The following is an 11,520-nucleotide window of genomic DNA, read 5'->3' as shown; positions in this document are numbered from 1 at the left end:
TCTTGGGGTGCCCTCTCTAACACTGGGCCCTTGGAATTGTCCTAATCTTGCCTCCCCTTACAGCGGTCCTGGTTGAAGGTTCCCTTCTCGAACGGTGTAACACATTTTCACTGAACAAATGTACACATCTCTTGTAATGAGACACATTACTAAAACATGTTTTTTACAGAAACTAATTTTCCACCAAAATAAAAGATCAACTGATTTTAGTCATAAAGGTACAAGGGTTTCTCTTGCAAGTGCCGCAAAAAATATGCATTTATATGCCAAATTATTTTACAAAAACCTTTAAATATTATTGTATTTGGATTGTTCTACTTCATGTTTTTAACAATACATCCATGCATACTCTGCATAATAAAGTTTGGGATTATTTTCATCTGTTTTATACAGTATGTTTCCAAAATAAAACTGCTGTTTTACAATTTTGAGCAAGTGGTAGTTTGTTGAAGTTGATTGTAAAGCCATCGCTGCCAGTTATTTGATTGTTAGCCTTTAACATGTACTGTTGATCTCAATGCAAACTAGGATCTCATTGAACATACAAGTGTGTATTTATACATGGTGCCAGGTACAACAGTGAAACAACATCGTGTTATCAACGTTGATTAACTTTTCAAAATAAACACCTCATTCAGAGTTAATCCAAGGTCTGCAGAACGACCGTAATTCACCCGTGATGAAGGTCAGACGATGAAACCGCATCGCGATTTCAACAGTGAATCAACATCGTGATTTCAACAGTGAATCAACGTCGTGATTTCAATCGTGCATCAACGTTGCGATTTCAATGGTGAATCAATGTCGTGATTTCAATGTTGATCCAATTTGCAAAATCGAAAGGTAATTCAACGTTGATTCAACCATGGTACCTGACGTTGTTTCAACGGGGTTGGGTTATTTCGTTAAGTAGTTATTTAAAGGTCCCGTTCTTCGTGATCCCATGTTTTAAACTTTAGTTAGTGTGTAATGTTGTTGTTAGAGTATAAATAATATCTGTAAAATTCTAAAGCTCAAAGTTCAATGCCAAGCGAGATATTTTATTTAAGAGAGTTCGCCTATGAAAAACGACCCGTTTGGACTAAATCCCTCTAGTTCCTGCAGTAATGACGTCACTAAAACAGTTTTTTGACTAACCTCCGCCCACATGAATACACAAACAGGGGGGCGTGGTCTTGTTGCGCTCCAAGGGAGAAGAGGAAGAGCTACGTTTGTGTTTGTCGCCATGTCGTTGAAACGCTGTTATTTTCATCTCGGAGTCCAATCACCTTTGTTTGGCCTTCCCAGGGACGCTGTACTTGGAGATTAATGGTTACCATTTATGTTTAACTCGGTTCCCGAAAATTATAATCCACATGTAAAACTATATGCAGCACTTTTTCCAGAGGACAGCGAACTTCCTCAATCTCAATCAGTTTAATGCCGGATTCGCACAAAGATTATTCTTGAAAGATGGAGCAGTTCCCTCTTTGTCTGGAGAAGGCGTTGTTTATAAACCACAACCGGTAAGTGTATTTTATTATTTAAGTTGGTGCGTTTAACAGTTTCTGTAACTTATTACACAAAGGGCAACGCTGTTTAGCTTTGTTTACTAGATGTTAGGGCTCTGCAAAAAAATCGAATGCGATTTTCATGCGCATCTCGTCAGTAAAAACGCTCCTGTGATTATAAGTACATCTCCAGCACGTGTGTTCTTTTACTGTCTATTGTTCAGATCAGGATTGCCAGGTTTTCAAAACAAATCCTGCCCACTTGCTTCTCAAAACTAATCCAAAACTAGCCCAATCGCGTTTACAGGAGGGCAGCGTGCTCTAAGCTGGTGTCGAATCACAACACAGGAACCGCTGGCCCAATCAGAACTCGTTACGTATTTCGGAAGGAGGGACTTAATCATCAAGACAATCAAGTCATCAGCCCGTTTTTATGACTGTGAAAGCAGCGGTATACAGATAGGTGTATTGTGTGAATTAAAGTTTAGGAATTTAATAGGAATTGTCCTATTAAAGTCAACATGGCAGAACAAGCAACTGTTTTGTTGATATTGTGAGTGCAGTTAAGTATAATGTATTACTCTTACCTTTATGAGCAAAAATTAGGCATATCCATGGAAAAAAATGCAAGTGATCACGCAGGCGTCTCCCTGTCCTGAAGCATCTCCGCACAAACTATTGGTTATAGCTTACATTTATCTCGGTCTAACGTTTAAACATTGTCATATGCTTCAACTGTTTTATATCTATAGATTTTATTTTAGGCAAGTCGTGATGATTTAAGAAAACTAAATTGATCAAACATAGACTCACTGTCTGCCGCTGGCAGCTTGGTCGTTACTTAAAAAAACCTAAAACGTATATTTAACGAACAAAAAAAGCTCCAAACGCTTTTCTAAATTAACTTAATTAAAAAAAATGAAAATATAATCACTTTGCTTTTTACATACAAAACTGAACTATTTTAATAGCTGATCCAATAAGTATAAGCTGTTTAGGGACTGTTCACCTGTTCAAATCAGACACCCATTTTTTCATCTTTCATTTTCATCTGATAAGAATCAGTGTAGAGGGGCCAAGTCTGGATTTTGTTCAAGTTCAAGATTTTGATGCTAGAGAGAGTGTGGCCAGCTGGTTAAGCCAAGGCCAAAGATCAAGAAGACCAAACTACAGGAGTTGGCCATCTGAGGGGCATGTGACTGCAGTGGAGGAAAGTCCATAAGACATTGAGCCATGAGATGTTCAGTTTGAAGCCTTTAAAACCCTTAATTTAGATTTTCTTTTTATTTCATATATCATATAAACTTAAAACTTGAGATGTTTTAAGTTTAAATTTCACCTCAGTGAAACACTTTAAGCACCAACACTTTTTCAGTAAGTTACCTTAATTGTGCTTCAAATAAAGAACATTATGTTGACCAGATTGTTAGTTAATCATTTAGGCTACAAGTCAATATTGTTTATATGGACAGCGATTTAAAAAAAGTGGACTTGTAAGAAAAAAAGTTAGGCTTACTAGTGTAACAAGTGCAAAAAATTAGCCTAGAGCCCTGTTGTTTTATTCTACTTCATGAGACCTTTCAGATGACATATGGCACATGAGTATCCGAGCTGTGTGATGTTTTTATAAACATTAGAGTACATGGCAAAATTACTATTATTTTTTTTTTCTCAGCAAATAACTTGGCACTACTTTGGAGTTGATCAACATGCTAAATGCATTGTTATGCTCAGACTCTAAGCTTTCAAATGATATCTATTTTGTCTTGAAAAATATGATTAGTAATATTGATGCGATGGGGGGTTCACAGTGGTATGGTGGTAAAAGTAGAATACTTCTGTTGTCCTGACCCTATTACAAGCTCTCATTCTAATCCTGAAAGTCTTAAATGCTTGTCTTATAACATCACCTGTGTACCTAATTACTGATCGTCTGATGAGTGCATAATCGCTGAACAAAAAGTGCAGAATTGATGAACAAAAAGAGGTTTCAATAAGTGCCACCTGCTGGCCATAGCTGTAAATGTAAGCACAATAAAAGCTGTTGATTACTAAGATGATTGTTTTCTAAAGAAAGATATTGATTTCAATGGTTTGTATCTTAAACCTGAATTGATTGCTTACCTCCATTGTAAATATTTCCCCCACACAAATGTTAATGCTTGATGCTAACTTAAGTCTTATACTATCACCAAAACATTTGAAACAGATACTTTAACTTTAACTTAACTTATTTATGTCCTGAGATATTGAATATCAAATAAGATGGATATAAATAATTTCTCTTGAGCACTACATTTTTTCTTACATTTTTAGCAGTTATTTCTCAGCAGGAGAATGTCCAAATATATGTATATATATATTTTACTGAAAGTCAGAGTTGAGCAGTAAGTAGTTACTAGTAATTTAGTTATTTTAATAAAATTACAATTATTAACTAGTAGTGTAACTAATTACTAATTATATTTCAGTAATAATTTTACAGTTACCATCCATAAAACAGATTTGTTGCTTTACTTGTAATCCTTTAAGAGTGACCACTATTAAAGCTAGAATGTCCACTAATGTGTTTATTTACAAAAAGGCATGAGTGGTAAAAAATAAGTTTTTCATGAAACTGAAACTTAAATATATTATTTCTATAGGCTATACAAAAAAAGAAAAGAAAAAAAAGACAAAATAATAAGGCTGAATAAGCTGATCTATAGCATGTTAAAAAGTGGTTGCCTGTCTATGAATGGTACACCCCCCTAAGCTCACAGAAGTGGTTTGACCCATGTCCTCAGCAGCCAATGGCATTGACCCATTTTTACGGAGTACTTCGCATGTATTTAATAATGTCTTATGAGTCTTTAAAATGTCTTTAATAATGTCTTACACGTTGTTTACGCGCGAAGTATACGTATTTAACGTGTTGACGCGTTCAAATTCACTTGTATTTGACCCTTTTGGCCTTCCATAGTGACACTTACACCACGCATCCAGTGTGTCGCCGGCCTCAGACTCGCGGGGAGGGTCCACTCGGAAATACGGGAGCCTGAGTGGAGCGTTGGTGGATGTTAAAAAGAAAACAGATTTTCACTCAAACTAACCGATGTAAATTACACATTCAAGTTAATCAATAAAATCGATTTATCACCCAGCCCTACTTTAATATAATAATAAAAAAAAATGCAGCTGCATTTAAATGCAGGTGTGTAAAATATGTGCAAGATTTGCACTGCACGTGTGATGGTAGATGTGCAGCATTTATTCTTATTTGTTTTATCTTCATTACAAATCTTGTTTGGTTTTATTTTGGATAATTGCATGTAAAAAATAATTTATGTTGTAATGCATAGGCAAAATGTGAATTAATATTCATATTCAAGTGTTTGTGCAAAAATTATTAATGCGCATTAATGACAGGGCACTTTAATATTCAACATTCAACAATCTGTGAATGTGAATTTCATCTTGCAGCCGACAAGAAAACATTTGTTGATTAATAATTAAAATGTCTAATTTTTCACAATTATTAGGCTACTTCTGCATTTGGCAAACGTAATGCATGTGCTTGAGCGCGGAATATATTAAAGCCTATCTTTCAAGTTGAAGATCCCTGTGAATGAACGTGTAGATAAATAGTGTAGGAATTCGACTTACGTGAAGAAATTAATCATAAATGTGCATTAAAACAGTTTTTTAAAAGAAATTGTGAGTAAAATTACTTCCGTTGTGAAAACGCTCTGATCGGAAGTGACGCAACGGCCGGTAAACATCGTCTCTTTGTAATGGAGTCAGACAGTGAAGAGGTTGCAGTAGGGATAAATGTCAACTCTTACGATGGGCCATTGCCGTAAAATTTCGAGCCGCCTAGGCGAGAGAGGGGTCAGGCAGAGTTAAGGGGAAGGGTAAATGGACAGAGGAGAGAGATAGAGTTGTGGTGTGAGGAGAATCGGTTGAGAATTGGGCAGGTGTCTTGGTGAGTGACCACAGGCTAAAGCCAATTGTGGCTAACGTCTCCATGTTTAACACATTGCAGTATTTTTAATAAATCATATTTAGCAATATTGCTGTCGACTTTGTTGTTTTTCAAGCATCCATGTAGATTGTCACCATTTATGCCAGCAACATGTGTCTTAAAATAATTAATTTAGATCCCAGATTTTAAATGAATGTTGTAGGATGTAGGCTATAGCTTACATATGTGACGGTCAGCTAGTCTGGATAGGGATAGAAATTCTGTGCATTTCTATTCAACACAGTTTAATGTGAAATTTTGTAGAAATTGCTAACTGATTTTTAATCAGTAACTGCTTTTAGACCTAGGTGTCCGCATGTTCTGCTTCTGCAGATGTCAAGCGTTTGGGCCGTATATCTAAACAACATAACCGGACAGCTGGAATTCCGAACTTAGTCGGCTGTTATACTACTCACCTTAGTATTTCCGACGGACATTATGTAAATGAGCTCACATGTACTGTGGAGTACGTGTATGAAAGCGGTTAGTCTTCCGGCTAGGACGGGAATATGCTGTTCATGTAAATACAGTCATTGTAACAAGGATCTTTTATTGTCATGTGAAGGGATACTGGTTGTAAGGCATGCAGATAAATGCATCTAATTGACAGCCTATACTGTACAGGGGGTGTGTCTTTTTACAGTGCATATTTACCCAAGTTTTAGGAAGTAAGTAGTCTACATGTCGTTATTTACAAGGTCTTACACCAACCATTAGAGCTACAAGGAGGGAAGGAGAGTGAGTTTATCTTAGCACATTTGTTTAACAGGTGCTTGTGTGGTAGATGTGAGGCTATGCCATCAGCAGTGGAGAGTGTGTGCTGTAGGGAGGTCGACGCCTATTGGTCCCTTGTCCAAAACCTAGATCCCCCAGAAGACATTACCTGCCTCACACTCCATCCAGGGTTTGAAGCATCCTGTCTGAATCCTTTTGTGCTGCAGATAGCATACATGAACTTCAGACAGGAGCATGGCCCTCTTCAAGCCAGCAGACCAGAGTAGGTTTTGAGCAAAAATTATTTCACACTGCAATTCAAAGAAACAGCTTTTCTACACCAAAATAGTAAATCCTGTTAAGCAGGTTTTTAAACTCAGTGGTTTCCATATACTTCCTATAAAAACAACTTTGGTGTTGTGTAGTACAGTAGAATATCAGCCAACAGGACATGCAATATTTACCATTGGAATTGTTTACTATGAAAACATGGTATGATCAAAATGTAATTATGTCCCAATCTACACCACAGGCAGTTCCGATACACAGCATACAGGCAGGTTGTCCGCTGGGCGTACGGAATAATAGGCAGGAACATTAGGAAAGCCATACCTTCATGTGTTGTGTCAGCAATAAGGAGGCAGTTTGCAGAGGAGGGACAAACATACAAAGGTTTCCAGTGGCCCCGCTTGGAAGACGATTAATAAATACATAGTGAAACAAACTGTACTGGTACAATTGATCTTTTATTACATGTTAAAACGTGAGTGTCGTGCGAGATGGAGGCTGACTGCCTCATCCTTGGCAACCTTCTGGACGGAAGAGGTGAGGGGGGGCAGTGCAGCAGAGGACAAGACGGCACTGCTTTCTTGTAGGGCCTGTGGTGACTTGCAGTATTCCTCTACCAGAGAGACCATAAGATTTGTTGCGTATCCTTGAGGAGAGAAATGTTTAGAAAACATTTAGTAACATGGATGACTCGCATAAAGATAGATTCACACAAAAAAGATATTGAAAAACTAAGTGAAACTACTAACCGTAAGATGGTTTCTCCTTGATGGGGTGGACTACCCAGCCACCTTTCCGAAACCGTGGGTAGCGAACAGCGTAGCGTACCTCACCCTCACTAGTACGCGCTACATCTCTGTTGCCATTACTATTGAAATGTAGGGCTGCCAAGAGAAGTCTGTACGAGATAAGTAGATAAAACATTAGGTCTCCAAAGCTAACCCAATGCAGTGAAATGCAACAGAAATATGACATTAATGTTTTCAGTTCAAATGGGTATAAGACAATGACTCATCTTTGCAATTATGTTTTTGCAAACAATATGTAATGCTGTTATCAATCTATAACATTTTGGTCTGCTATACAAGACTGCATTAGTTTTTAGCCATATTCATTCTGTCATAATTTCCTGAAATTGAAAAAAAAAAAAAAAAACTAATTTTATTAGTATCGATACTTTTAAGTGATAACACTACCTGCTGTACATCCCAAGAAAAGAAAAGCCAGTGTGTTTGGGAGCAAAGTGCAGAATAAGGGAATGGTAGGCCTCCAGGGAGAATGTCTGATGCTGAGGTGACAATTGTCGAATATCCTTTACCAGTGCTTTCCTGGCAGCTACACTCTCCAGTTTAGTGGCTGCTGGTGATCCTGAATAAAACGTATTCTGTCATATAATCTCTCGCATTTCATAACACAAGTAATTATTAGTACACATGGGGTTACGTATTGATAAAACCAAACTAAAATTTACAAGCACTGAAAAAAGTTTAGCCTCAAAACATTTGACATCTTTTAACATAGGCTATTATGTTGTACCTGGTTCCAGCCACTCCTTGTTTCTTGCCTCTCCTTCCAACGGTGGATGTGCGCAGCTGGTAAATGCTGGAGAGCTGTGTTCATGTATGTCCTGTACATGATTTATCATACTCTGCCATTTTGCCTGCATCTCATCTGGATCTCCTGTAGGGGTGGAAGCTGCGGTCCAATAGAGATGGTTGATAATGGCAGGCCTCCACAGCTTCAGATCCTCACAGTCCCTCTCTTTTGCAGCAGCATCCAGTGCTTTCTGTACACCTGTTCCAGAGCAGACAAACAGAGCAGAGCAAATTAATTATTAGGAAAGTGAATTTAACTACAAAAACAAGTCTGTTATATAGAACTACCAGCATCACAATACATACTTTCCCAATATGCCAGACGTCAAAGAAATGCTTTGTTCCTTCTGAACACATTTTCTCACGTACCCACTTGGCCACCTAAAACACAAATTGATTTTATAGAATTGATTTTGAGTGATACTGTGCCTGTCAATGCTGTTCAGCTTTAGATCTCTCCTAGCATCATTACCTGCCGATTTCTGTCTGTTATCAGAGCAGACACTTGCATGTCTTGGTCCATCAGGAACTGCATACTCCGCTTTAGACCCTCTAGCTCACACCAAGAGCTGCTTGGGACTTCTGAGCTCTGTAAAACCAACTGATTATTACTGAACAGTAACTGTAATATCAGTAACTAAATCAGACACAATATTTCTGTGTGACATCAACTTACTTGGACAAGCTGAACATCCAAAACTTTGTTAATTCGATCCTCAATCAAGGAGTAGCTACCATACTTGGCACAGTGTCCAGGAGAATCTGATCTAAGAACGTCAAAAACAGTTACATTTATAGGTTAATGCAAAAACACATTGACCTGTTCTACATCAGTGACGTGAGCTGGACCATTCTACCTGCAGTCACCAGACAGGATCAATCCACCCCCAGTCTCCTTCAACTCTCTGATGATCCCACTCTGCTCATTCCTCCAGGCCTGCACGATGGTAGGGATAGTGTAATAGCGCTGATGGCGGAAAAAAGTGCCGGGACTTATGCACTGCAGTCCAAACAGCTTCAGCATCCTGATTGTCTGAGTAGCCATGCAACCTGAGAAGTGGATGGCACCGCTGAGTAAAAGGTTGCAGGCAGGCATGTTTCGATGCACCTTCTCTTGGTTTTGCCAGTAACGCTCATAGCCACAAGTTCTGCAGGCCTGAAAGATGATAGAAGATTCAATACTCAAGCAGCTTTAAGATGAGCCAGTAAAAAACCTGTATAGTTAAGACACAAATAATGAATATACATACTGTACATTCACAGACTATAATTCAGCTCCTCATAGACAGTTGACAATTAAGACATTACCTGCTTGACTTTTATGAAAGTTCCTTCCGGGTGCATTATGCGTCCCTGGGTTTCCCCACAGCATGCAGGGCAAACTGTGAACAAGGACAGCAACTGCCTCTGGCAAACAATGAACTTGTCAACAGCACTGAAAACAAGAAAAGGAAAACACTCATTAATTCTGACTATGACATCAGAAACAGTTTCCATTAATAAAAAGGTTTTTACTTTGGGTCACTGAGAGATTCCAGCTCTTCTGGTTCCTCCTCAGTGGACTCTCTCAACATCTCCTCCCCTGGACTCCATGACATATCACCAGAATGGTTGACAATATCAGAAAATGACCATTCATCATCACTTTGTTCAGGACTGGCCAGTGGAGTTGATCTGCGATGCTCAAACCTTTCGGTTTGAGTCCCCACATCCACCATCTGAGGCTTTACCTGAACACCTTAGATGAAAGAGATTCATCTTAATAATTGTTCACCAATTGTACATTCATTGGTAACAACACATGCACTATCTAATGCAACCCAGTAAAAATGTATTTTTCTAACATTATGAAGTTCTTAATTTTTAATGTTTACTGTCTGAAAAGTGGAAATGACAAAATAGTAACCATGGAGATCATGAAATTTTTTGACGTAATCCTTATTTGTGATTGTTTATGGCATGTATGTTGAATGCTAGATATATAAGCTAACTACCTAATGAACGATGTAAACATCTTATGTTGCACTGTGATCCACGATGGACCAGTTCTGGCTCAGGGTCCATTGTAGAGATGTCTCCATCTCCATCAGGATCTGAAGTGGCAGTTGCACCCGCCCCGTCTTTGCTGGCAGCACTCTCTCCCATAATCTGAAAACAGACCGAGATCACAACTTTGAACTCTAAAAAATGTAGTCCTTTCATGAAAATCCCCCATTCATGCATTATTTAAAAGACTGTTAATCTTTTCAAAATCTTTTTAAAGTATGTTAGTCCCGAGCTGCATTCCCTTGCATGTGCCTTGTTGATACCAGCTTCGATTAGTCAAAGAAAACCAAGGCAAATCCAATTTAACTAAGAAAACTAATATTGTAAAGAATTACTTGGATGCGTTTTAGAGACGGTGAAAAGTGCGCGCTCTTTCTTTCAGTCAAACATGCGCCCTGTCACAAGGGCAGCGTTTCATCTACATTACTCACCGATCAAATAAGACTTTGGCGGGACAAAAAAATCAATTTGGCGGGCGCTAAAACAAGTTAAATGCAGGAAAATTCATGCGTGAATTTAACCGAGTAGTAATATGCGAATGCGACCACATAAAATTGTAATTAAAAAAAATTAAATTTTCTGGAACCCTGTCTTAATAGCTCAATAAAATAAGTGGCAGGAGGCTCATGTGCAGCCTCACGGGGTGTAACAAGAGTAAGCTGACGGCAGCTAGGCGGGCTTTCGTGCCATGCCAAGACTAATCCATTATAACGTCAAGAAAAATACATTTGCAGAGATTACATGCAGAGCTACATTTCGATGCAACAATTTGTATATGGTATTATAAGACTTACTGTGCAAAGCTCCCGTTTTCGACGCGCAGATTCTCTGCTAGTGTTAACATTAACGTTAGACTCTTCACTCCCGCCAGATTTTGCAGGTGGACTTGCATGCACCGATGGCACAGCTCCATTTGCCAGCCTAACCCACTCTTTTCGTCGAAATCCCATGTGAAATTCCATAAGATCTCCTTGGTTGTAGCTGTCCGGTGTGAAGTGTTTTTCACATACCACCGTGTGTCTAGTCAACGAGGAGGCAGCGAAATTGCTTCTCTTTGCCTGGACGAAACGTATCCAAGCACGGAAATCTTTGTGTTTCTTGTTTGGAAATCGGTGGACCCGATGGCCAGACAAGTTGGAGTTGTTGCATCCAAAACAAACACAAGAATTCACCATTGTGACAACTCAAACCTACTATAACTATAATAACGATAACGACAATCTCTATTTTCTGTTTCCACCTCTCAGACTACGTAAACCCACACTGAGAACCAGGGCTGCAGCGCCTATGTTATGTCGTTACGTCATATGACGCGTTCTCTGGGAAAAGGCGGTTTTTTGGCGCGTAGCTTAGAATAGGCACTTTTTTTCCTTAATTTCTGCCC

General features: G+C 38.7%; 2 long non-coding RNA genes across 2 annotated transcripts; both read right to left on the bottom strand.

Moving 5' to 3' along the window:
- Window positions 1-7,339: 7,339 nt before the first annotated feature.
- LOC132115131 (uncharacterized) lies at window positions 7,340-8,117 on the bottom strand. Its single transcript, XR_009425416.1, has 3 exons — window positions 8,032-8,117; window positions 7,692-7,863; window positions 7,340-7,393 (listed from the first exon to the last, which is right to left on the bottom strand). It is a non-coding gene; the product is annotated as an uncharacterized LOC132115131 (long non-coding RNA).
- Window positions 8,118-9,668: 1,551 nt separating this feature from the next.
- On the bottom strand, window positions 9,669-10,215 carry LOC132115130 (uncharacterized). Its single transcript, XR_009425415.1, has 3 exons — window positions 10,085-10,215; window positions 9,780-9,828; window positions 9,669-9,746 (listed from the first exon to the last, which is right to left on the bottom strand). It is a non-coding gene; the product is annotated as an uncharacterized LOC132115130 (long non-coding RNA).
- Between the last annotated feature and the right edge of the window lie 1,305 nt (window positions 10,216-11,520).

Source organism: Carassius carassius, chromosome 34 (assembly GCF_963082965.1).
Source record: "Carassius carassius chromosome 34, fCarCar2.1, whole genome shotgun sequence".
Taxonomy (NCBI): Eukaryota; Metazoa; Chordata; class Actinopteri; order Cypriniformes; family Cyprinidae; genus Carassius; species Carassius carassius.
The sequence above is the reverse complement of the archived record's forward strand: the minus strand, read 5'-3'. Positions and strand labels throughout refer to the sequence as shown.